The following is a 27,128-nucleotide window of genomic DNA, read 5'->3' on the forward strand; positions in this document are numbered from 1 at the left end:
ATAAAGAGAATAATTACAAAATTAATCGCTTGGGGTATCGCACATCACGCCATCTCTATGCAATGTCTGGCTTGTCAGATTATTGTTGGAGGTGCTGCAGGGAAACAATGGCTCATATTTGGCGGTAATGCGGGCAATTTGGAGAGAGATTCTGGAGCAAATTAAACCAATAACAGTCATTGACTTACCCCTGAACCCCCTACTGTTGTTTCTGGGAAACACAGTTGACGAAATAGAACACCCACTGACAAATTTGACTAATGGGAAGGGGTGGAGGTATATACACCACTGTTAAATTACACATTGCTTTCTTGTTAATATATACATTCAGAATAATAATAAGTTATAACAAATACGTTGTAAGCTTTTATAGGACCTGGGATGCTATACCTCCTGTATTAAAAAACCTCAATAAAGTTTGTTTAAAAAAAATCCATCAAAAAAAGAATAAAACTTTAAAAGGTTACAAGTGGTTGTTTTCAATAATAGATTTTAAAAAAAACAGTAAAACCTCCAAGAAAACCATAACAAAATCAAAACATGGCTGCTGGAGTGTGTTATTCTGTGTGTTGAGAATTGCATACCTCAACCAAGGACACTGAAATTATGATTTTGTTGCGGAGCAGTTTTCCGCATAGTTATGATTTGGCGCATTTGCTAGGTAACCCACCATCGGCTACATAATCTGCAGATTTGAAAAAAAAAATTCCAACTCAAACGGATCAAAAGTTACTTAAAAAAACAGCAACATGTGTTGCAGTTGAAAACTCTAAGGTTGACTGGTCAACTTTCTGTTGCTTATTCTTATATCTGGGTGTCAGACTGATACTAATGAGGTGAAACTATTGCCCAGATGGTGTTCACATTTGTAAACATAAATAAATAAAAGACAAATACAGTAATACTATCACAAAGTGTGCTGCTTTTACCGCACAATATTCCTTGCCGAAACATTTTGTCAACCTTGCCGAATACTTTGGTCCTTCGCTGCCTCCTAATTCCAATGGCCATAACGGATGAATTTCGGGGCCTTTTCTGGTTTGTGTTCACTGATGTACAACCTTTAAATGGGCTTTTTAACTGAATATAAAAAAACGTAACAAAGGTGTGACAATACGCTAGCTCTCAAAAAAAGGGTGACGGCCTACTGGTCCCATTAAAATAAACGTAGAATGAAGCACATTGGGACAGTGAAATCTAGGGAGGCTTGTCGCTTTTTTTGGATGGCGATTATTTTTCAAAAGTGTGTGGCACCCACCGTCTGTCAGAGTGAGTTGACAGGCATGCGTGACCATACGTTCAGCCTATTCAACGCCCAGCTTATAACATTGTTAATTGTTGTCCCTTTCATGGTCTCAGCCTCACCTGTGACAGCCGACTGAAGTCCTGTGAGTGAGGGCTGCTGGCCCTGTGACCGGTGGATGGCTGGCTGTTCGCCCTATGCTTCCTGGGTCTTCATCCTAACAGCACAGAGGACGGCTGCACTGTGCTCTCTCACGCTTCCGGGTTCTAAAAGTTACTGCGTGGTATCTACAAGGCACAGCTCTACTCCCACCAGGTTCAATAAACTCTCCTCCAGAAACAGGCTGCCCTGGGTAAGCGGAATCAGGTGAGGCCGGTGCTGAAAGCACCCACGCCTTCCCTTCACGGATCTGCGCATGTGCTGTGCGTATTAGTAAAGCTCATTCCGGTGCTTGGGGTCCATGCAACTGCTCCGCGGTCACTCAGGAGTGGACAGGGCAGCCAACAAAGCACTTACGGGTGGGGTTGGAGAGCCACGGCTAAGAAGCTTTCGCTGCTATGTAGTCAGACCGGAAGTCTTTTCTGTACCAACCGTGGTGCTCAACTTTAAACCGCACATCCACTTTGCCCATGGCCGTGGCCCGGGCGGCGGCATCAGCATCCACCGAATCGTCAAAGCCCATCCTTTCTAACCCTCACCGCATTTTTCCAGAAACTCAGGTCGTCCATGCATGAGATAGATCATCCAGGCCAGGTTTTAGCCTTGCACCTATGGGACATGTAGCCGTTTACTCCGTAAGAAAATCAGGACTTCAAGTCCCAGAATGCAAAGCAAAAAACTTTGACTGGATGACCTATTCATGCACGGGTCTGGGAAACTGGAGAGCTCGGGTTAACTCATTGGTCAGATGAGCAAATAAAAATCCAAATGCTATTGCATTTGCCGCATACATTATATTTAAATACATTAACAGCCCGCCTCGAGAATAGGTCTTGTGAACAGCGGCGCAAAGTTAAGGGAGATCCTGAAGTCAACAACTAGTTGGTCATTTGCTGCTGAACAGAAGCTGCAGCGTGCGAGCCACTCCTACCAAATAAACAAAGCTGCCAACATTCTACGGTCAGTAAGTAGTAGGGTTTCTCTGGCTTTAAAACCTATATAGCATAGTGCAGGCGGGCAACTAGAGCCAGATTTCGGGGGGGGGGGAGGGCTGGGGGGTAATTCTTTAAGACATAGGCAGAGTGGCTCTAAGAAGGAGTGAAAACATAACAAAAGCCTCATTAACAAGTAAATGGTCTTTTAAAGACCTGTGAAGTACTCCGGTGCAGCTGTAAATAGAGGGGCAGATTTACAAGCTCCTTGCGCCTCATTTACGCCACTTTTGAGTCACTTTTATAGCGCAGCGGTGGCGGAAATCCTGCACTATGGTGCAGGGTACTTACAACCTGACGCATCTGGGAGATGTGTCACTTTGTAAAGCCCTGCGCCATATGTAGGCGTTTCTGCGGGGCGTTCTGGCGCAGGAACGCCCCCTAAAAGTGGCTGAGTGAAATCTACAAGATTTCACTCAGCCACTTTTAGGCCCATGCTGCGTCAAAACCCTGCGCCTGCCTGAAGCAGGCGTAAGGATTGACGCAGCATTAACAAGATAGGGCCCCCCCAGACCATTGCTGGAGCTGCATCGCGCTTGGGTCGCAACTCCAGCAATGCGCCACTTTTACGGCACAGATGCTTCATGCATCTGTGCCGTTTTTGCCCCATGGTGCGCCACATTGTAAATGCTGCGCATCCATGGTGGTGGAGCTGTGGCGCACAATAACTGGCGCATCCCTGCTGATATGCAGGGATGCGCCAGTTATTGTAAATATGCCCCAGAGGGTCGCCAGCCCGCAAAGCTGTCTCAGCCGGGCTGACACACACGACGGGAGGGGGGGGGGGAGGGGAGGGGGTTGAAGCCCTGTGAGCCCAATGTGTGTTGCGCGCCTGGCATAGTAATAACAGAACTCTCCGATCCCACGAGTCTATGAGCGAGTCTCAATCAGTGCAGCCTTTTTCTTTGCATGCTGGAATTTGTAGTCGCGTTTATCTCATTATAAAACCAGCACTGCAAATCCCATAATGCACAGAAAAAACACTGACTGAATAAGCTTCTCTGGCATGGATTTAGGAAACGACAGCTCTGCGATTAGGGTTTCCCTATAACTCCATGCCATACAAGACACCATATTCCAGTCCAGGACTTACATTTTCCAAATCACCGTTTCCAGAAGCGCTAATCCAGCTGGTTTCGTAGAGCAGTGCTGTTAGTGGTGGATCCAGGAATATTCCAGATCCAGCAGTTCTTTGCCTAGATCCGGCCCAGTCACCAGGGATCACCCTGTTTGTGTCCCGGTCGTGTTCAAACGCCACAAGGCACCTACGCCGCCGTGCCAGTGCCCATTCACTGTGAGCGTAGCTGTGCCCGCAGGATGGATGCAAACGCTTCCTTTAACAGGCCAGTGACTCACTTATTTTTGTGGCCTTCGCATGATGTATATGTAGCTCTAAGCATGGTCTGTGAGAATGCCGGGTATCTCTCCATGTCTAGGTACAATCTTAATTACCATTTACATCAACCGTATAATAAAATATGACTTAACCCACAGGGTTCAAACGTATGCCCTGCATGTTATATTGGGATCTTTGAAGTGATCGCATTACTTCTTACTCATTGTAACTTGCAACCTGAAGGATCCCTGCATGATGATCACATTAACCACCAGGGTGAACTTACCGCTATTGTGGCCTCAGACCTGCAGGATACACGAAGATATGTGTAGGTGTCTTTACTTCGGCGTTTTAGTAAAGGGAAGAGGATGTGGTCCGTCGGCTTAAACTGCCGACTTTGGTGCTGGAAACCAGAGTTCGAGCCTCGAGGTCGCGTCCACGTCCTGTGATTCTGGGCAAATCACAATCCCCCCCGTGCCTGAATGAGTAATGTAAACACGGTGCTCATGTAAAGCGCTCCAATACCTTCGGTCGAGTTCCCGCTATATAAATATGCAATAAATACATGAAGTGGGTCCCCCTAGCGCTCACGACATTATCCCAACCGCCCACCTCTTTTAGCATAAAATCCAGAGGAGTAAAAAACAGAAAAGAGAAAAAGCCTGAGGGACAGCGCAAGGCTTGGAGGCAGTACCTGGCTTACCTGGGGGTTTGGGGCAATAGGACCAAGAGAACTAGCACCAGGAGCTCAAACAGGACCGATAAGGTCAAAACCAGGAAGGCCAAACTGAAAAGGACCGGAACAACCAGAGGGGGAAGGAAAAGGGCAGGAAGAATAGGATTAGGACCAGGTCTATGAGGTCGTGGAATAGGGCCGAGGTCAGAGAATCAGACAAGACCCGGAGGAGTTACACGGCTAAGTGGATCAGGACAAATAACAGGAGGACAAATACCAGGAAAGCAAGGACAAGAAAACCACAGCCAGAAGGACCAAGACCGGGAGAACTATAATCAGAGGAACAATGAAGACCAGGAGGACAAAGGCAAGAAGAAACAGAAGCAACTGGACCAGGAGGATCAATTCCAGAGAGGCCCAGGTGGATAAGGAGACTATAGACCAGAACCAGGTGAACCAGTATAAGGAGCACCAGGAAGATCAGTGGCAGAGGACCACCAAGTCCAAGGGAACCAGGACCAGGAGAGCTAGAAGCAAAACCCGGACCTTAATGACCAAAAACAGAACTGAAAAGGCTAGGAAGACCATGACTATAACATCTAGAAATACTAGGACATGGAGAACCAGAACCTGGAGAAGAACGAGGCACGGCAGCCAGCTATAGCTAAAATGTTAAAATCAGACTCTCTACCTTCCCCCACTTTTCTCTTTCCATCCATCAGTTTTCTGTCTCATTACTCCTCTTCCTGATCTGTCTTCATCCTCTCCCTCTCTTCCCTTCCACTCTTTTTCCCTCCACACGTATTCTCTCTCTTGACCTCAATGTCTGCTACAATAAACCCAGGGAAGCTGAAGAGTGACAAAGGCGAGAGGTGGTCATGGGCCTTCAAAAAACCGGCATCTGGAGAAATGCTGGAGGAGAAAAAGGGCCAGTCCAGTCCTGGCAGGAGGGTCTGGAGCAAGAGGACCAGTGCAGGAGTAGGATCAGGAACTGGAGAAAGGGGATTAGGAGGAGGTCCAGTTAGAAAGATGACCGGGAACTTGGTCACGAAGACTGAGGATCTAAGTGGGGGGGGGGGGGGGGGGAACCAGAAGTTGGCCCCTTTTTAGGTCTCGCCTAGGCAGCGCATGCGCTGTCTCGACGAGATATGCTGTTTACACTAAATGATGTTGGTAACCGCCTCTTTTTCTTGCAGACTTTCGATTCATTTTTAGGTCTCGCCTGATCCAGCGCATGTGCTGGTCTGGCCGAGACATTTTGTACGCGGGTTTTCCAAGTGCTGCCTGTGGCCTAAACAACGTGTGCACATGAGCGTGCACACGCGCAGCCGCCATGTGTACCTCCGCTGCGCTTGATCGCATCCGCGATCACTTCCACTTACGCGGGCCGAGCGACCGTGTCATTTTCACGGCCGTGTGGCCAATCCTTTTTATTTTTCCTTCCACCCAGCTCCATTTCTTGTTCTCCCCATGTTACTTTCTCCATAGTGACTTTCATCCCTTTGTCCCCTATTTTTTTTCCCACTAGCCTTCACGTTTCGCCACCCCACAACTGGACCCACCTGTTTTCTTTCCTCATTCCCAGGCCCATTGTCTTTCTACGACTTCCTCATCCACCCCTTCCTTCCTCTTGTTCGTCTTTTACCCCTTGGCCTGTCTGTCCCCTGTACCCCCAGTCTCCCTGTCTTTCTCTTCCCAGTATGTTTTACAATGTCTTTCTCTTCTCCGCCAGGCCCCTGTCTGTGTGTGTGTGTGTGTGTGTCTCTCTCTCTCCTTCCCTCATGTCATCTTGTGTGATCCCCACCCCCCAAGAGCCTCTTGTTTCTTTACCCCCAGGCCCATTTGTCTTTTTTCTTTCCTGCCCCCGCCCTTGTTTCTTATCTCTCTTCCTCCCCCGCCGCTACCCCTGCTCCTCTGACTCTTTCTCACCTTCCAGGCCTTCTTGTCATTTTCTCACCCTAACCCTGCTCTCTTCTCCTTCCAACGGGGGCCCTCTCCCTTCCTACAGGACCCCTCTTGTCTGTCATCCTGGGGTCTCTTCCTCGAACCCTCGCCTCTCTCCCTGCCAAACCCCTTTTCCATTTCTACCCACAGCTCTTTAGTCTTTCTCCCCTTTACATGCCCTATCCTACAGCATCTTTCACTCGTATCTCTTCCCCCAACCCCTCCTTTCCACCTTAGCTGTTTGTCCCTTGAGGGCCCCCTTGTCGCTTTCTCCCCTCAGAGCCACCTTGTTGCTTTCTCTGCTCCAGGCCCCCTTGTCTCTTTCACACCTATTCCCCCACCTCTGTTTTTCTCTTACCCCCACCCCCATATCCTTCTCTTCCACTCCTTTCGCCTCTTTCTCTCCCCTCAGAGCTCCTTTGCCTCCCCCCCTCGTGTGCACCTTCTCTGTTTTTTAACCCCCTTAGTCCTGGCCTCATTCTCTCCCTCCTTACCCCCCTTGACTTTCTCTCTTGTCTCTGCCCAGTGGGAATCCATGTTATTTTCCATCCACCACCTTGTCTATTTCCTCTTGGCCCCCATTCCTCAGTCTCTAGATCACCCCCCGGCCCCCTCTTTCTCGGTCTCTTGCCCAGTCCCCACTTTTCCTTAGTTTTCTTTTGTAAGCTTTCACTATCACAGCTTGCCCCCTCTTGCCATAACCTCACTGCCTTTCTTAGCTTTTCATCCCCACTTCCTTATTAGGTTATTGAAGGGGGTGATTCACGTCTATCCCCAATACAATTCTATTCATAGTTGGCTTTTTCTTCTATTTTACATTGTCAAGTGTTTTTGGCCAGTCAGCGTGTCTGCACTCACATTATTTAGGCATGCACTTTCCTTGCTTGCTTCAACATTGTTTATTTAAGAGTAGTATTGAATATTTTGTTTATGGTACGTTCTCTATGTTCCAAGTATGTGTGATGGTTTGCAGTAAACAGTAAGATGTTCTAAATCTCTTCAGGATTCATTACAATGACCAAAAAAGGTCAGAGTCTACAAGGCCCAGTTTGGGCAGTCTCGTAGGCATGCAAAAGGATATGTAAATGGTCCAGTATTTGAATTGTGAGGTCAATGTGGACATTTTGTGTCTCAATTACATAATTTCCTTTAGGCTCGTTAGCAATAACACCTAGTTATACTTAACAGATGGGATTACTACTTACTTGATTTGCTACTCACATAAATATTAAAACTGTTCATTCATGATTGGAAAAATATATATGCCTTGTGCCATATCTGTTGGGCCTGTGTTTGCTATTATCGAAGTGCTGATATTATTATACATTATGATAATTTCAGTGCTATCTCCTCTAGATTGCTGTGGAATAAACTCTTAACTGTACCTAGAAACAGTCAAACCTCCCTAAATAATCTACTTGGACACTATATTTTGTCGCATTAGTTATTATCCATCTCCCTACTTTCTGTGCACCTAGGTGCGCATCTCTCTTCGAAAGGAAAAATTGGGGGGGAGCTCCAAGGAGCTCGAACCTGTGGCAACGAGGCTTCGCGCATATTTCTACAGTGGCTGCCAGGTCCATGAAGCACACCACGCACACACCCAATTGGCATTGTAGTGGCAATCAGGGCTTTCGGTGGAATGAAAATACGGGGGGGTTTGTCTCTCAAAGGGGCGTGGCCAATATAATTAAGGGCGTGGCTTAAAACATTTATGTTAAAAATCTGTGCTCAGCATAATGTGCCACCGACTGGTATTTTGCTGCTTCTGTTATTGCCTACCCATAAATAATACAACAAGTAACATTACACCCACAACAAGCCATGACTATTGGCTTTGTCAAAGGTTGTTAGTTGGATAGGATAAATATACTACATGCAAACATAGAACCATGGCTTCGTTGTATATAATATTAAAAATGCTTTAGTTCATGCGCGAGAGGTTGTGGCGTAATGGCTAGAGCTGCCCACTTTAGAGCTGAGGAAGCAGGTTTGAGTCTCCGCATCGGCTCAACATTCTGTGCTTCTGGGCAAATCAATTTATCGCCAGTGCCTACCCAAAAAACAAATGAATATGTCTCTGTTGATGCTCAGGTAAAGAAAGCACTTCGAGTTTTGCAATATATAACTGCAAACTAATAAAAGTTACATCAAAAACAATGTACTGCTGCAGAGTTAAGATTTTATTCCATCCTGAGAGCGAGGACGAAAATGGGGAACCCCATAGGGACCCGTCTCGGCACCTGCTTTTAAAAATTAGAGACTGCATTTCCCATAATGCCAGGGGCGAACCTTGCCTGAGAGGTCAGCGGTGTGCTACCACATCCTGTTGTCTATTTAAAGTATTCCAGTGAGTCATTGAGCTGACGAGCTCGTGGATGAAGCACCTGCGCACCAGTGAGAGGTAACGGACCTGATATAATGTTTGGCAGCCTACTCAGCAAACCCCAAAATACAAGACTGTATTCTCTACTGATGACGGTTAATAAACCAGAAACACCTGTCTAGAGATCAGCACTATCTGCGCCAACCTTGGTGAAACACTTGGAAATATTGGAGCGAGCTACAAGAGACTGCATTTCCCAAATGCTAGGGGCGAACCTTGCCTGAGAGGTCAGCGGTGTGCTCTCACATCCTGTTGTCTATTTAAAGTACTCCAGTGTGTCATTGAGATGACGAGCTCGTGGATGAAGCACCTGCGCGCCAGTGAGAGGTAACGGACCTGATATAATGTTTGGCAGCCTACTCAGCAAACCCCAAAATACAAGACTGTATTCTCTACTGATGACGGTTAATAAACCAGAAACACGTGTCTAGAGATCAACACTATCTGCGCCAACCTTGGCGAAACACTCGGAAATATTGGAGCGAGCTACAAGAGACTGCATTTCCCATAATGCCAGGGGCGAACCTTGCCTGAGAGGTCAGCGGTGTGCTCCCACATCCTGTTATCTAAACTTCTCGTTGGACTTGTGCCCCCGACAGAGACGAATCTAAATGGAATAGGCAGGAAGCAATACAGTATCCAGAGCAGGGGTGCACCACATTCTGTGATGGGGGTGGAGGGGGCATTTTGTATTACGTCTCTGCCCTAAATATCAGAAATATGCTTGTGGTGGGCACAAAAACCATGCAAGGGACTTACGTGTGTGATTTAAATGTGCGTGGACGCGGCGACCTGCAGAACTCACAGGGACGCGGCAGAATACGCATCCCGCTATCGTGGCCTAAACACAGACAGGGTGTGGCCAGCCTGCCCTGTTGACAATCCGCAGCAAGTTTTACGTGTTCATTTATACGGCTTACACTTTGGCACACTTGTGCCCCGGCCACTTTCTTCAAAGGCGGTGTCTGTGACGCAGCCTCGGGGGAAATAAAAGGCACACTCTGAAAGCAGGTGTCTGGAAATGTGTAACTTTATTCAGGGCCCGGCAAGCAGAGCGCAGTGTCGGCTCTGGCAGCTACAAAGGGGAGATTTACAGAAACATCACGGTATTAAAGAAACGTCACCGTATCCGACCAGGAGTGTTGAACGTGTACCAGCGGTTGTGGTGGTGGGACTGGCATTCATTTTTTGGGGTTATGAGATTCTGTAGCTGCAATGTTATCCGCATAGTTATGGGTTTTGTGCATTTGCCACATAATCCACAATCTACTGAATAATTATAGATTTGTATAAACATTGTTGTAGTTCAAATGGATCAAAATTTACTAAAACAAAAATGCACCACACAGGGATGCTCATTTACACAACCTTTGCGAAGGTTAACTGGTCAACTTTCAGTTGTCAATTGCTGTATCCAGGTGCTAAACTGGTACTAATGAGATCACACTTTTGACCACACAGTTGTAATGTATTAAAATGACAAAATAGTATTATAATACTGCCACATAAGTTTCATTCTTCCGCACAATTTGCATTTTCCTGCCGGATAATTTGGTCAATCCTGTCTCATTATTTTGTACAGTCATGCCGCCTAATTCCAGTGGCGATAACAGCGCTAAAAACATGCATTGGCATAGCCAATAGGCCTAGCCTTTGGGGCCTTATAAGTGTTTAACCATGCAACAGTTAATGTTGTTGCACCAAGGATATTGTGCTGCATCACTAAATACTTATAAGGTCCCAAAAGCGAGACCTATTGGCTATGCCAATGCTTGTTTGGTGTGTCACTCAAACCGTTCAAGTTCCTTTCAAGTTGTTATTGGTGCAAGCTGTCAGTAAGTCCCTCCTTTTGGACACTGTACACGCCTACAGCTATTGGCCCCTTTACGTGTACTCCTTCGTGGTCTGAAGAGATATGTTTACATTGTTGGACTTTTTTTTAGGCTTTCTTTCGCCGCCCATGGCAAAGCATTTTCGTCTTTTTTTACATTCACGTTATGTGTTTACAAAAGCCGCATGTTGGGAATGTTTTTTTTATTTTCGGAGCGAACAGCTTTGAGCTTTTCTTTCGACGCCCTTGCCAAAACATTTTTCGTCTTTTTAAACATTCACGCTATCATGTGCTTACAAAAGCCTGCATGTTGGAAATGGGTTTCTTTATTTTCGGAGCGAAGGGCTTTACGATGTACTTCTTTAACATTATTTAATGCTAACAGAGCGCGGTCTTTTTACATTTTTGTTTGTTTTTAGGTTGCCATGAGCACATAACTGCGCTGCACGCTAAGCTTTATAATAATAGCAGCGCACATACTTTTTGTAGTACAAGTTAGTACTTTGCTTTGTTTACTTTGCCATTATTCCAGCGGACATAATACAACTGAGCGCGCTGTCTGATGCTTGCGGATGTCTGATGCCTGATGCTTGTGGATGTCTGATGCCTGATGCTTGTGGATGCCTGATGTCTGATGACTGATGCTTGTGGATGTCTGATGCCTGATGCTTGTGGATGTCTGATGCCGGATGCTTGTTGATGCCTAATGCTTGTGGATGTCTGATGCCCGATGTTTGATGCCTGATGTCTGATGCTTGTGGATGTCTGATGTTTGATGCCTGATGCGTGTGGATGTCTGATGCTTGTGGATGCCTGGTGCCTGATGCTTGTGGATGTTCGATGCCTGATGCTTGTGGATACCTGATGCTTGTGGATGTCTGATGCCTGATGTCTGAAGTCTGATGCCTGATGCTTGTGGATTTCTGATGCCTGATGTCTGATGCTTGTGGATGTCGGATGCCTGATACCTGATGCTTGTGGATGTCTGCTGTCTGATGCTTGTAGATGTCTGATGCTTGTGGACGTCTGATGCCTGATGTCTGATGCCTGATGTTTGATCCTTGTGTATGTCTGATGCCTGATGATTGTGGATGTCTGATGCTTGTGGATGCCTGATGTCTTATGCCTGTCTGATGCCTGATGCTTGTGGATGTCTGATGCCTGAAGTCTGATGCTTGTGGATATCTGATACCTGATGTCTGATGCTTGTGGATGTCTGATGCTTGTGGATGTCTGATGCCTGATGCCTGTGGATGTCTAATGCCTGATGCTTGAAGATGTCTGATGCTTGATGTCTGATGCCTGAGGATGTCTGATGCCTGATGCTTGTGGGTGCCTAATGCTTGTGGATGTCTGATGCCTGATTCTTGTGGATGTCTGCTGCCTGATGTCTGATGCTTGTGGATGTCTGATGCTTGTGGATGCCTGATGTTTGATGCGTGTGGATGTCTGATGCCTGATACTTGTGGATGTCTGCTTCTTGATGTCTGATGCTTGTGGCTTTTTAGAACTGCCGGTAGGACCCGGCCCACTTAAAGCCCTGGTGGGCTCCATTCTATTTTTGCACCGCCGAGACCCAGGGCAGTGCATTGCTTCTTTTGTTCCATTAAAAAACATGGCATGTCCTTATGTTGAAGTTGCAGCAGCCCACTTTGTTTTGTTTGTTTGTAAGGACAAGGTCTCCGATAGACTCTGTACAGCAGCGAGCCCTGAACACCACTTGATTCAGCAAACGCTGTTGAAGGTTTGGTGCAGGCACTATTTCCCAACCTCCTCCCATATTAAAAAAAACCTATAACAAGTATTGGAACAGGCAAGATGTTTGCCAGCACTGCAAGGACAAAAAAACTAGAAGACATTTTTAAATTATTCCTTTGATAGGGTTGTTCAGTTGTACATAATGTCTTCTTGGTCATATTTAAGGTAACAAAAATGCCTATAACACTTTTATATTATACCTTTTCATCCTACTGGACAGTAGCCACACTGCTCTACAACATAGCTTAAAAACAATAGCTCTGCCTAAACACTTATAAGGTCCCAAAGGCGAGACCTATTGGCTATGCCAATGCTTGTTTTCATTTATTACACCTTGTATAAATTAATCTTGGCTATCTAGGGCTACATTGCTTTAGTGATTGTCCCACCACCTTTTTCAGCTCAATTCATGTGATGCTTAACACATTCAGCTGTCATAAAACACAGTCATATTTATGTGTCCAATCAAATAAACAGGAACAGCTTTAACATCAAATGTTTTCCTTGTTCCCTAGCACATACTATTACTATGCATAAACGGGATAGATAAGGACTATGATGCTGCATACCAGGCTCGCCAGATCTATGCGCTGCCATATGGGTAGCTGTGAGCTATACTGGGTTATCCTTGCCGCGCTTCGGCCCACGCTCTGAGCGCGCTGCTGGCGCTCGACCACCCGGAGGCCTCTACATTCTGGGGAAACGGAGACATCCGCTGGGTCACTGGCTCGGGGCTTGGGTGGCAGCCGGCGTAGCCGTGGAGTGGGCTAGATCACAGCGCCATCCTCTACCGTTGATAGCATGCACCTGGGACACCACTAAAATTAAAAAGCACATACGTAACATTACGCACCTACTCCCTTCCCAACGCACGCACCTCCCTTCTGTGTGCATGTTACCCTGTATGATGCCGCCGGACCCCCGGGTTGTCGGCTAAATGGCTGTGTTCTCATATCTGGAGATGTATACTTTACTTAACTGCTTTACCACCTGGACGGTGACTGTGCGTTGTAAGATGACATAAATGTGCACAATAAAGGTTTACAAAAAAAAAAAATCAAATGTTTTCCTTGTTGCCAAAAATAATTTGTAGGCTGGCTGCCATTGGCTCCACCCTTACTGGTTTCGCCACATATTATTCCAACCTATTTCCGCACATCCCAGGTGTGCAACGCCATAGGGCTAAAAGAGCTTCAGCACCCTCATGTCTCTTAGCCCGGGTTGCTGCAGCTTGAGCTGTTGTGGGCTCGGCCGGGCAGTGTCTGGAGTCTTATCTCTGCCACACCCAAGTTTTTCACAGGTCTTTAAAATACCATTTACATGCCTTTGTGAACTGGTTAACAAGGCTTTGTGTTTTTTCAGTGGTTCCAGTACCCCTGCACTTATGCCCCATGCCATGAACTAGCATTGTTCTCCCTCCACTTACCCTGAGGTCAAATGAGCACACCTCTCACTCTGCAATCACACACCTCACGCTTTCACACTGCACTTACACAAGAACACTACTCACCCTGCACTCATGGGACATTTCAAACACCTGCCGCTCTAAGTGCTCATTCTGCAATCTCACTCAAACAAGCATGTCACTCACCAAGCATTGACTCGGCCAAAGATAATGCCAAATACATTTTTTCAATTGTACAGAGTTCTACGTCCCCTGGCGCTCAATCTAGGGTGTCTCCATCCACAGACACCTGGTGCGAGAGCCTCTCCGATTTTTTCAGGGATAAAATCCTCTCCATTCAGGTGGCCTTTTCCTCCTGTGACAATGGCATTGGGGCATCTTTGGTGTCACCATCTGCTGATCCAGACTATTCTCTGCATGCCTTTAGGCCTGTGGACCTCTCTGAGTCCCTTAAAATTCTTACGGGCCTGAAGTCCAGCTCTCCTTCGGACCCCTGTCCGGCCAGAATGTTGGCAGCAGTCGCTGGGTCCATTAATAATGAAGTGAATGGCTTCATCAATTTGTCTCTTCTGGTAGCCTGCGTTCCAGAGGCCTGGAAGCAGGCCAAGATTCTGCCTCTTTTAAAAAAAGCCGTCGCTCAGCCCACTTAGCACAGTGAATTACCGTCCCATCTCCCTTCTGCCTGGCTTGGCCAAGGTGTGCGAGAAGGTGGTGAACAAACAACTCAGGGAGTTTGTTGAGGGATAGGGCCTGTTGCATCCGGCCCAGTCAGGGTTCAGAGTCTCCCACAGTACCGAGTCTGCCATGGTGGAGGTTTCGGAGGCAATTAGGGAGTGTCTGGACACCGGCGGGAAGGCAGCATTAATTTTGCTTGACCTTTCAGCGGCGTACAACACTGTCTCTCACTCTCTCCTCCTCTCTCGTCTAACCGAGATTGGTGTATCGGGCACTGTTTGGGACTGGCTCAGGTCCTTCTTGGACGGGCTCAGCAGATATGGCTTCCTCCGTCCTCTTCTTCCCAGTCAGTGACTACAGGAGTCCCCCAGGGGTCATCCCTTAGCCCCCTTCTTTTTAACATTTATGTCACACCTCTGGTGTATCTGGCAGTGGATCTTGGGGCTAAGGTTATGGCCTATGCTGATGATACACAGCTTTTCTTTACTCGGGATAAGAGTTTCCTCTGCTCAATACTGCTTGTCTCATATTTTTAATTGGCTAGCTGCCGCACAACTTAAGTGTAATGAAGAAAAATCGGAAATTCTCCTATATGGAAAGTTTCCTTCCAATTTTAGAGAAGCTCTTTGGCTGCCTCAGTTCTCTATCCCCACTTCTACAGGGAAGCCCGCCAAAAACCTGGGGGTGTAGTTTGAGGAGAATCTCTCCTTTTCTACGCAGATCAGGAAACTTGCTGGGACCTGCTTTGGTCTTTTGAAAACCCTGAGGAAGTTTCTCCCTATCCTGCCTAGGGCGGCAAAAGAAATGGTCATCTGCGCCCTTATTCTGTCTCGGCTGGACTACACGAACGCCCTTTATGTGGGCATCCCAGGCTATCTGTTAAAAAAACTCCAGGTGGTCCAAAATGCAGCAGCCAGACTTCTTGAGATTCCCGCTAAGACTAGCATGAGACCCCACTTACGCTCTCTGTACTGGCTTTCCATAGCCAAACGGGTCAAATTTAAATCTGTAGTTATGGCCCATCGCGCTCTTCATGGGCATGTCCCCATCTACCTGCTAAAACGCTTCTCCTTCTACACTCCAGCGCGACATCTGCATTCCATGTCCCAGTGCCTCGCCCAGGTCCCCCGCTTTAAATGTCAAAGAGGCAGCTCTCTAGCTCGGAAAGCTGCTGTTGCATGGACGCTCTCCCTTTCGCCCTCCGGAACATTCAGGACCCGTTGATTTTCGAGAAGAACTTGAAAACATATTTCTTTGCCTAATTTCAGATGTTTTGCCCCTCTTTGCTTCGCGCAGGGACACTTTCGAGTATTTGTGCGCGCTACAAATTAAATTACATAACACAGCTCACCCTCCGCTCACATGGGCACAGCACTCACCCTGCACTCACACCACGCAAACAATTACAGCACTTATCATGGAGTCACACCGTTCACCCTGTATTTCCTTCTCTCACTCTGCACTCACATGGACAAACCTCTCATTCTGCATTCATACAGGCACTCTGTTCATTCTGCCTGCACACATGGACAACAGTCTGCCAGAACGCATAGGAACACCACTCACTCTGCACTAACTCCTCTCACCATACACTCTCACAGATTATCCTTTCACTCTCGTCGCTCACCCCTGCACCACACACAGGCACACCACTCACACTGCTCATACCAACCTGCACTCACATAGGCCCTCCTCTCACATTGCCTTCATGCAGCTCACCGGACACTCACATTAGCACATTTTTCACCCTACACTTGCACCACCTCACACTGCACTCACACTATTCACCATCACCCAGCACGTACATGAGCACACCTTTAACTCTGCACATATAAAAATTACACAACTCTCATGAATATACACTTTTCTACAAAAGCACCCACAGAATACCTGCTCTTTCTGTAGTCTACTTTATTCCATCTGCAACAACGGGGCTGGTGCAAGCGGGGAGACTGGACTGAGAATGAGTAATGACGCGAGGAGGGAGACTAGGGTTTAGGCTTTGGGGTATGGTGATGGATTGAGGATCGTGTGACACATTCAGCCATTCCTGCCTTTCCATTCACCACAATGCTTCATTCCAGGACTTGTAGTTTTTTCTTTTTACAGTGTAAGTTGGGTCTCAAAAAACAAAAAATGCAAAGTGTTACTGGATAAAGTCAATGGTTGCCAAAGAAGTCAAGCATTTCATAAGATCAGTTGGATCCTGAGATATTACATGTTAGAACAAGGTTTAGTTCATTTACAATACTGTAGTTGCTTGATCCACATGTGAAACCAAATTTAAGCCCTGTACAGCTATTTTTAAGAGAGTCTACTTTTCATTCACATCATACTTGTAACAAACATTGACAAGGCAATATATTATTATTTTTGAATAGCATATAGAGAACATCTTTTTATTATGCTTAACTAAAAGGCAAGGCAGGTATAGCAGAAGCAGCAGCGTAAATTTTTTTAACACCACAAGCGGAATGACTAATGGAAGTTGAGTGGCAGTGTGTATTTGTGTGTGACAGTACAATTGTACGAAAGAGTGCAAGATATATAGTGAGAATGTGTGTGTCAGTGTGTGTGTTAGGTGTGCAAGTGGGCTGCTGGTCTGGCATAATGGAGGTTATTCTTGCCTTATGGACAAGGGCACTAATAGAATTTGTATTGGAGGTGCTACCTATGGCAAACTCAAGGCCCTGACATGCTTCTATTAAGACACATCATTGGCTGTGGGGACTCGAACTAACTGAGAAAGCCACTAGTCCAGTCATACCCAGCGGCAGGGATACAGAAAACGCGCCACCACACCAGGCCGAAGGCCATTACATGATGCACATAATTCTAAGCATATGTGGTTGTCCATAGCAAAATGTTGAAACTGATATTTGGGTAACTCTTGTAATAAGATTTCCTGTACTCATTTTATAGGGGGTGTCAATGGTAAAATGCTGACCCTTGTATACCAAAGGGAATTTTTAGAGGTACCCATGACTGTGGCTGAAGTATCCATGGTAAATGGATGGCACTGTCATATTCAATGTACTCCTTGGCATAAGGGGCTTACCCATAAAAAATGAGGACTGTTGGTTATAGTGGAAGTAATTTTTGACTTCAGACATTTGAGAAAAAAACAAGATTTACTCCTAGGAAAGGCCAGGCTCCCTGGTGCATCATGAAAGTAGTGGAATATTTCATGAATGCCCATAACGGTCTGTGGCGTTTTAGCAAACTTGAGTCCAAAAGTTTCAAAAAATTCTCAGTGGAGAAGTCTACTCTCCACTAAATCATCTACAAGAAATCTGTTAACGTAATTTGCTTGCTGGAATTTGGGGGTGGAGGGGGAGAAGTATCACACCCCACCACTTATATAGATCTTTTTCCTCATATAATGGGTATGCGGTTAGCTCTCACCTAATATCTGGAAATGCTTATCCTGCCCCATTGTTGAGATCAGGATCGGCGTTGTCAGCTGCACCCGTCATTGACTTTGGTGGGGGGCATGTGTTTACAAATAATTTGTCGTCATGAGCATGCAAAGGGTTAAGTAGCACAGAGGATTAATATGTCTGCTGCAGATCACAGAATTGAGTGTGCGTGAACTAGGAGTAGTACTCATGGCTTTAAGTGGGCCGGGTCACGCAGTGCTGAGCACCGGCAGTTCTTAAAAGCAGGTGCAGAGAAGGGTCCGGGGGGGGGGGGGGGGGGGGGGGTTCGGGGTGCGTGTGTGTAAACTCTGCAATAGTACCATCCGTCAGTGCTGGATGGATAGGAGATTGCCATAGTTAACAGTATCAAAAGCCAAGGATAGGTCAAGGAGAATCAGTAGGCATGATTAGTTTTGGTCTAGCATTTTTAGAATGTCATCCGTAATGTGAGTGAGAGCAGATTCCGTGCTGTGACCTCCCCAAAATCCGGATTGATGTTGGTCCAGGAGTTGGAACTGCTCCATGTATACACAGAGTTGCGTCTGCATGCATTTTTCAAGCAGTTTAGCCTGCGCGGGGATGGTGGAGATTTGTTCGAAGTTTTTGAGGTCAGAGGTGTCTGCATTAGGTTTTTTAGGATGGGGAAGACCTGCGCTACTTTTAGGAACTCTGGGAGCGTGCCTTGTAACAGCAAGGCGTTGACGATCCTTGTCCTTAGTGGGATGATGGTCTTCTTGATATCTTTGAAAATGAGCGGAGGTAGCGGGTCCATGAAATGGTTAGAAGGGCTGATGACCAGTAGTGTTGTAAATAGCTCTTTCGCTGAGGGGAGTGAAGCAGTTCCAGGAGGCGTTGTTCTTGGTGCTAACTCTGGAGGAAATGAGCTGCTCATGGTGAGCTTGTTGTGTGTCGATTTAGATGCCCGTAAATAGCTTTACTGAAACATGTCCTTATATAGGCACAATTCAACTTGCCCCTATTTAGGCATAGAATCCCAGTCCTTATTTAGGCATTGGCCATGCAATCCAAATACAGGCATGGTCACCTACATCCGTCCATCCCACGTCACAACGAGTTCTTAGAAACCAGACCCTTAAGCCGTTGGATTTTCCCTGCTTGGATTATTGATTTCTCCAAGAACTCTTATAATATGCATGAACTACTATTCCTTAGGGGTTCATTCACGACGTCTTCCTCTGCCCGACTTTACGTCAATGCTAGCATTCCTGAAACTTTCCAGGTATAAATATACCTTCAATTGCCCTGACAAACCACGGCACGGCACACCTCGGCTATCCATCTCGCCACGGCAAGTCCAGAAGGTGTTCGAGTCCACGCCTGATGCACTGAACAGTGTTCTGACTCACCTTGCGGGGTGTTGGAGTTCGAGATTTGGAAGGAGATTCCCACCTCTCTCATTCTAAGGTATGGAGCTGATTAGAACCTAAGGAAATTCTTGGCATCTCATATAAAATACTAGCTTAAGCTCATATCAATTATAGCTTAAACCAGCACCTACTTCCCACCTCGCACTACACTTAGGTTAGGTACATTGGGGTAGAATTATTTAGAAGCATCAGATGAGTATCCACTTTTAGCATGTGTTATTTATGTATGTATATGAATATAGATCATAGTTAAAGGATAATACTATTGCAGTATTATTTCTTCTTACCGCTTACGTTGTGCATTTTGTATCTTGCATTCTAACGATCGTAACAGCTCATATCTCTTACACGAGAACTAAGACTGTCCAATAAATCCTTTTATTGAAAACACCCGTCTTTGTATTTCTGTGTAACTCTGCAGAAACTAAGCATGCACGATTGACTTAGTGAAACTGTTATCTATTGTTTCCACGATTCTGAGATGTTCCGATTTTAAAGGGAAACAAAGTTGTCATGTTTATGCGGCTGTCAGAAACTAATCCCTTCTTGTTCATTCGAGAAGTTTCTAGTGATCTCTGAGTTAGCTGGCACACAGGTAATTACATTTAATATACTCAATAGGAGCATACTGACCTCAGTCCTATGCACAGAACTATAGTGTATATTATTCCAATGCGCAGAGCCTATAACGGAAATAGGAACTACACTACATGGCGCCCAACAGTTTGGTAAGGCACTAATTTAACGCTAGATACTGAAGTAACTCAGTTGTCCTTTTCTCAGAGACCCTACTCATAATACTCCATAAGACGTCTGGAGTGGGTAGGGATAAAATCTGCCATAGCTGAGTAGGACGAAAATCCTATGTATTAGCTGTTTGATTTATTCAACGTTGAAGGATACAGTGTTCCAAAATATTGTGCACCTTATCTTTGTTCCCTTGAAACATGTTCTACATTTTTTATTTAACAATGACCGAGAACGGCGATGAAGCCGCCTTGAACGGTGCAGCTGCGGCTGACCTTACAGGTTTAAATGAAACCGATGCAGATGTTATAATCATCCCACCAAACTTAAGGAGAGCCATCACTCTAAAACATGGCCTAACACCAAGGGGTGGTAGAGCAGTTTTTGTGATAGAGGCACATGAATCTTTTCAGACAGAGGTATTCTATTCATGGATTATATTCCTAGAATCAAATCCAGTAACACATGTGTTTCACTTCTTCAAAGAAGATGAACCACCTGAGGAATACATTCCCTTCGAGGATTTTGAAATTTCACTCACATACCAGGAGCATCAGCTCTGGTTTAAAGGCACCCTAAAACATTACAAATCACATTACCAGGCTCGGTCCACTAAGTAGATGTTAGAAATGGGGGTCTCTAGTTGGCAAAGGCTTGCACCTTTGTCCAAATAGGGACCCTTCTTCCTAGTCAGGATAAGGGAGTTACACTCCTAAAATAACCCCTGCTCACCCCTTGGTAGCTTGGCACGAGCAGTCAGGCTTATCTTAGAGGCAGTGTGTAAAGCATTTGCACATAACCAACAGTAATACAATGTAAGCACTACAAAAGGACACCACACCAGTTTAGAAAAATATCCAATATTTTTATATATTTGAAATAAGACCAAATATGATAAATATCCACAATACAGTACTTCAAAAATAGTTACTTCTCAAAATGTCTTTAAGTTGCAAAATACGTTGAAAAACACAGTTTGTACGAGTCAGTAGCTCGGTCCAAGCCTACCGCGATGCTGAAAACAACAGAGTCTCGCAGTTCCCGCTGACCGTGTCGGTACGGGACAGAAACAGCGGGACAGATTCATTCACAGTACCTTTCTTAGTGCGGCTCACACAGGCGTGCGAGTCGGTCTTGGCATCTGTCGCGGATGCGATGCAAAATGGAAGTGGTGCAAAGTGCGGTGTCCCTCGATGTGGTGTGAGCAGCAGCTCGTTGACGATCGTACAGACGGCGTCGGTGAGACCAAGGCTTACGGTGCAGGGTGAGACGATGCGGCTTGCGGTGCCTTCAGGACACAAGGCCAGCGACGGAGTCGGTCGCGGTTCCCTCTTCTCTGTGGCAACTGAAACAGCGGTTCCAGGAGCAGTACCCAGAGGTTGGTGAAGTCTTTGCAGTCCCCGAGACTTCTTAAAAGGAGACCAGCTTGGTTCAGGCCCTTGGAGATACTCAGCACAAGTAGAGAAAGTTCAGTCCAGTCCTTTCACTTCCCAAGGCAGAAGCAGCAGCTGCAGGCCAACCCAACAAAGCAAAAACACGGCAAAGGGGCAGTACTCCTCCTGGCCGCTCTTTCAGCTCTTCGTCTTGGCAGGTTCCTGGATTCCAGCGAGTTCTAAAGTTCTGGGGTTTGGGTCCCCCTTTTTATCCTCAATTTCTCTTTGTCCTCTGGAGGCAGAGGGGCGTTTGCCTGGTCCAAACCAGTTCTGGTCAGTCCTGGAGCACTTTGTTGACAAGTCTCCTTCCTACCTTTCAGAGAGTAGGCCAGGGACATCAGACGCACCACAGGAGGTGAAGCCAGCATTGTGGAGGGAAGGCACTGTCCTATTCAGGTCCCAGGTGCAACTCCTCACACCCATCTACATGTAGATGTTGCTATTCAGTCCTGTGCTGACCCGCCCTGTCTCCTGGAATCCCCCAGCCCCTGTCACTCACACTCCAGACAAGGAATACACAACCTAGCAGAGGCAGGCTTGGAGGGTTAGACAAGAAAATACCTACTTTCTAAAAGTGGTATTTTCAAACTCAGAATGTTAAAACCAACTTCACTAAAAGATGTATTTTATCATTCTGAGTTCAGGCATACTAAACTCGAATTCTTCAGGATTTTGTTCTTGGCTCCACCCTTCGGTCGTTTGACCAGTGTAAACAGTTTTTTCGCTTGTCAGACAAGGAACGTCTACAATATTACCAAGTACGTTATTGGATTCCGCCCCCGCCCGAATATTTCCGGGAGGTAACTCGTCGTCTTACTCCCTTTGAAACTCTGGTTCGTCGCTTCGACGGTTCTAAAGGCCTTGTCTCTAACACTTATTCGGTTCTTCAGCACTCGGGGTATGTACCGAGACATGGCTATCAGACTCGTTGGGCTGCGGATTTAGCCACTGACGTTTTCCAGGAAGACTGAGCTCGCTTATGGAAGGACATTCCTAAGACATATCGTAGTATCCCGCAGTGCGAATCTGCCTATAAATTGATGACCCGGTGGTACTACACCCCGGTCCGCCTTCATCTGATGTTCCCAAACTCCTCCCCGCTCTGCTGGAGGTGTCAGTTTGCCCGGGGGATTTTCTGCATATCTGGTGGTCTTGCTCGGAACTCACAATGTTCTGGAAGGAGGTGCTCAGCCATATTAAATATGTTGTGGGTTTCCCATTCCCTTCTGCCCCTTCCCTTGTGCTACTTGGCATTAGGCCAGGTACGCTGCGAGCCATGATCTCGGCCCATTGGCATCTTATTCTACACTTACTGGGAGCAGCGCGTCAGACTATTGCCTCCTGCTGGAAGCGGCCCCATCCCCCACCCATTGCTGCATGGTTCCTCCGCCTATGGGATGTTCTCACCCTTGAGTTGCTTACAGCCCGTCTTGCCCATACTGACACCCGCTTTGATCGAATCTGGAGCGTCATCTTACTAAAATGGAACACTCCCGCCTAATGCCTCCTAGGCTGAGGGCCTTGCAACTGTTTGATAGTCCTGTAGAGCCATACTCTAGAGGTGGACAACCGGACTCTCTCGAGTAGATAGAGTCTAGAGGGCTCCGATGCTCCACGCTGGGATCTGCAGCTGGTCTTCCTTTCCTGTTCTTGCTCTCTCTGATCTCTTCTATCTCTTGCTTATTCTTCTCTGTTATTTGTTTTTTCTCTGGGGATATTGTTACTTTTCCTTCAACTCTCATCTCTGTTTATTCAGTATAATTTCACATGTTGATTGTTATAAAATTGCTGAGTGCTGTCGCACAGTGGTCGCTGCTTCCTGATTGGGTGGGGGCCCTGTGCTGTCTCCCATGGTTGCTACATTGTCTTGGTTGGCTCCCTGCTGTATAACGTGGACTCCTTTAGGACTGCTTATCCTTGGTATGCTGCTTTGTTAACTTTGGGCACCACTTACACCCCATGGGGCTATACAAGAGATTTATGTCCCCGGTCAATGATCCTTCTCTCCATTGCTGTTGCCTTGGCCCGACTCCAGGGGTACTGCTGCCCGTCCAAATAGCCTTTATTGATATCCATAATCATCATTTGTATTTGTCTGTATGGGATACGCTTCTTCTGATTATCATATATTTCCTCCTCAACCCTTTCTTTTGAGCTGTGCGACCAGCATTGTTTGTTACTCATGTGATGTTGCTCAATAAACAGATATTAAACAAAGAAATCCAACTCAAAGAGTTGATAAAAATCTACAGACAACTAGTCCAATATGTCCTGCAGACTTTCACAGTCCAACCACCATTAACCATTCCAACCCAAACCAGGGGAATACATTAAAAATTACTCAACAGACTTTACACGCAGTCATGGGTAAAATGCCCACAAAACGTGAACAACTTCCATTCTGGATAGCTCAAAAAATTACTCAAATCGAAGCAGTATTTCCGAATACTAGCCCTCATGAAAAACACAGAATTTTAACAATCTGTTTACCAATGGGGATCACACCACATCTGGAAGACTGCACCACTTGGGGCACAGTCTTTGCTGCCATCTACACTAAAACACATGGTGTTCCGTCTATTGCAGTAATACCTGATGTCCTGAAACAAATTCAAAATGAATACGGGGCAGAGCCTGCTCTGAATTTAGGTATGAAATTACTGAAAAACTTTGACCAGGTCTCACCAATAATATTATCCAATATTAAAGGTGAGGCAGCATCAGTGGCGATCCGCCAGAAATTGAGGGAATTTGATGTAACAGAACAACAACATGAACTACTTAGAATAATAGAAAAATCCTATGAAGAATTAGGCAGGACCTGTATAGGAAGGAAGCCACTTAAACCACAACAGTCTGAAGATCCTGAGAAGGATTCTACTAAACACAATCCCTCATCTTCTAAAATAAAAAGAAATGGGAAAATAACATACAATATTCAAAAGAGAAACGTTCTCAATCCCGAGGTAGGTCTCCTCAAAAGGAGACCTCTGAAAAGAGGTACAACCTCAGGAATAGGGATAATTTGAGAAAACCTGACGGGTATCAAGATACTGATACACATTCATTTCCTACCTTTCAGACATCTTCACAGACATCCGAAAGAAGAGGACCGTTAGAACAAAAAGAACGCGTGAAGTCCAGAGACGATCAACACGTTCAGAAAAATAAACCAAAACCTAAATTCTCCAAGAAAAAGGTAGCAGGTCTGAAAAGCAGACATACCGAAGATTCTGAGAACACAACTCAAGAACGGAGAATGGGCTCAGACAATGCTGGACAGTGCAGCAGAAGTAACAATAGCTCGCCAGAACCTGAAGGAACTTCTTGAGATAGTGGACTTGAATGAGTACATCACAGTTGAGACTGTTGACACCATGGTTAGTGCTCCACATAGGTTATATGAGAACACTCCGGATGGAGGGAGACAAACCAAGAAAGGTGAAAGCACTCTTTTGGGAAAAACTTTCAAGGGGTTATGATATACTTCTAGCAGAACAAGACTGGCCCTCACAATTTGTCAGGGAGTGCCCACATGGCGAAGACATCATTATGCCAGCCTTCTCCAACCAAGTTCCAGTACATTTAAAATATACTTATACCAGGAAATAGGCAGTAGCCCAGGCCCCAGCATTATATAAAAATCATGTAGGACGGGATGAGGATTCACCTCACCATAAAATCCAGTTAAAAACTCAACCTACTGCACATAGGCAGTACCCAATTAAGCAAGAAGCTAAAAAACAGGTCAGGGAGATCTGAGATCAACTTGAATACCAGGGGGTGATTGAAACATGCACCTCATCAATGAACAATCCTTTGTTTCCTGTTTCCAAACCAGACAATATATATCGTCTTGTTTTAGATTACAGACACTTGAACACTTGTTCTAAAACAATTGCTGTGCAAAATGTACACAGTACAGCATTAATGAATAAAATTGTGCGTAAAAAATACAAAACCACATTTGACATTTCAAATGGTTTCTTCTGTCAAAATATAGCACCTGAAAGCAGGTACTTGCCAGCTTTCTTTATAATGGGGACCCAGCATCACTTTTGTCGACTCCCACAAGGGTTCAAGAACAGCCCGGGGTTATTCTCAGCAAGAGTAACAGAGTTACTACAAATTCATGATGACAAGGCATTGTCATATGTCAATGACATATATTTAACAGACGATGACCTGGATAGGCACTTGAACAGGGTAAATACCTCTGAGGGCTACAAATTCAACTCTAAGAAATCAAGAATTGCCCATTTTAATGTCCTTTTTCCTAGGATATGAACTTTCAAGTGTAAGCAAAAGCCTGGCAGCCAACCTTTCAGAAAAATGTGCTCTGCTCCAACTTCCAAAAATGCTGAAAAATTTACAGTCGATTCTAGGTTTCCTGAATTTTGGAAGAACTTACATTCTAAACTACGCAGAAAGGGTTCAACCTCTCTACGAATTAATCAAACCTGATTTTAAACCAAAAGATTGGACACAGGACCACACAAATATGCTGCACTCAATTCAAGCTGACATGTTAGCAACAAACCACTTACAAACACGCGTAAACGCACGTAATTTAGTGATACGAATAATTCCGGGTCAATGCAGATTCACCTACTTAACTTTTAATGAAGGTGAAAAAGTACCAATTGCATACAAATCACATTTGTACACAAAAGCGGAATTGCACTTCACTTCAACAGAGAAAATTCTGACAGCAGTTCTAACCGCTGTAGCAAAAGAAAGAGCTCTAGCCCAGGGGAAACACATTATTGTTGTGACCGATACCTGCCTTAGAGGCGGTCATAAAAGTGAGCATTCCGAATGCAAAAGCTTTACATCCAAGATGGATACAGTGGGTTAATTCTCTTGCTGCAACAGATGTTGAATATGTTTTTGATCCTTATTTGAAAACGCAAGCATTCCTGCAATACGAACACGAATGTCCTCTGCCTATTGAGATTCTCCCTCTTTAGCAGTATGAATTCATAATTTATACTGACGGATCAGCACAACCCGCTACTAGGAGTAAGCAAGCTTACAGTGCAGCTTGAGCGATCGTTAAAGGTCGTATGCGAGATGGCAAATTCAGACCAATGGTCACAAAAACACAATCTCTAGGAGACTGTATAGCTCAGCGAGCTGAACTTCAAGCATTTAAATTGGCACTCGAAAATATGGATCGCGAATTCCCCACCCTTCTAGTGTGCAATTCTTTTTACTATGTACAATCATATAATGAATATTTGCAGAATTGGCTTCAAAACGGGTTCAAAGATGCAAAAGGTGGCACAATCAAGCATAAAACGCTTTGGGAACAAGTAGTTCAGTTGCGAGACGGGCTACAAAACACTCACGTGATACACATGCTGAGTCATCAACGTGATGGCGTTCACGTTGCAGGGAATTCATTGGCTGACGAAGCCGCGAAGGGGGCTGTGCAAACGGCTTCCGTAGCTGCGATCACTCGTTCAAAAACAAAAATAGACAGTGAGATACTACTGACTGACCATGCTTCAAGCAAAGGCAGCGGCGCAGCGTTACCTAAAAAGTTTCCACTCAAATACTCATATATAATTGATGCGAACAATGTTCCGTTTGCTCAAATCCCTGGAGTGGGGGGTAGGGTAATTCCAAACATGGAACATAGATTAGGACTAATACTAGCAGCACATTAAGGGATAGCCTCTGCTCATGCAGGTGTTTCCGCCACAGTAACATTATTAAAACAGAGATATTGGT

At 45.6% G+C, this 27,128-nt stretch overlaps 1 protein-coding gene across 3 annotated transcripts in view; it reads right to left on the reverse strand.

Annotated features, from left to right (window-relative positions):
- The window catches only part of TEP1 (telomerase associated protein 1), a 1,383,286-nt gene that overhangs the window by 1,275,694 nt on the left and 80,464 nt on the right, over positions 1-27,128 (reverse strand). For 2 of the 3 annotated variants that reach the window (XR_014966740.1, XM_085618535.1), the window contains exon 1: positions 1,366-1,518. The exons of the other annotated variant lie outside the window; for it this stretch is intronic. The gene's annotated coding sequence lies outside the window, so the exon portion shown is untranslated. Of the gene's footprint in view, positions 1-1,365; positions 1,519-27,128 lie in introns of those variants that run through there. 3 annotated transcript variants of the gene reach the window in all.

Source organism: Triturus cristatus, chromosome 7 (genome assembly GCF_964204655.1).
Source record: "Triturus cristatus chromosome 7, aTriCri1.1, whole genome shotgun sequence".
NCBI lineage: Eukaryota > Metazoa > Chordata > Amphibia > Caudata > Salamandridae > Triturus > Triturus cristatus.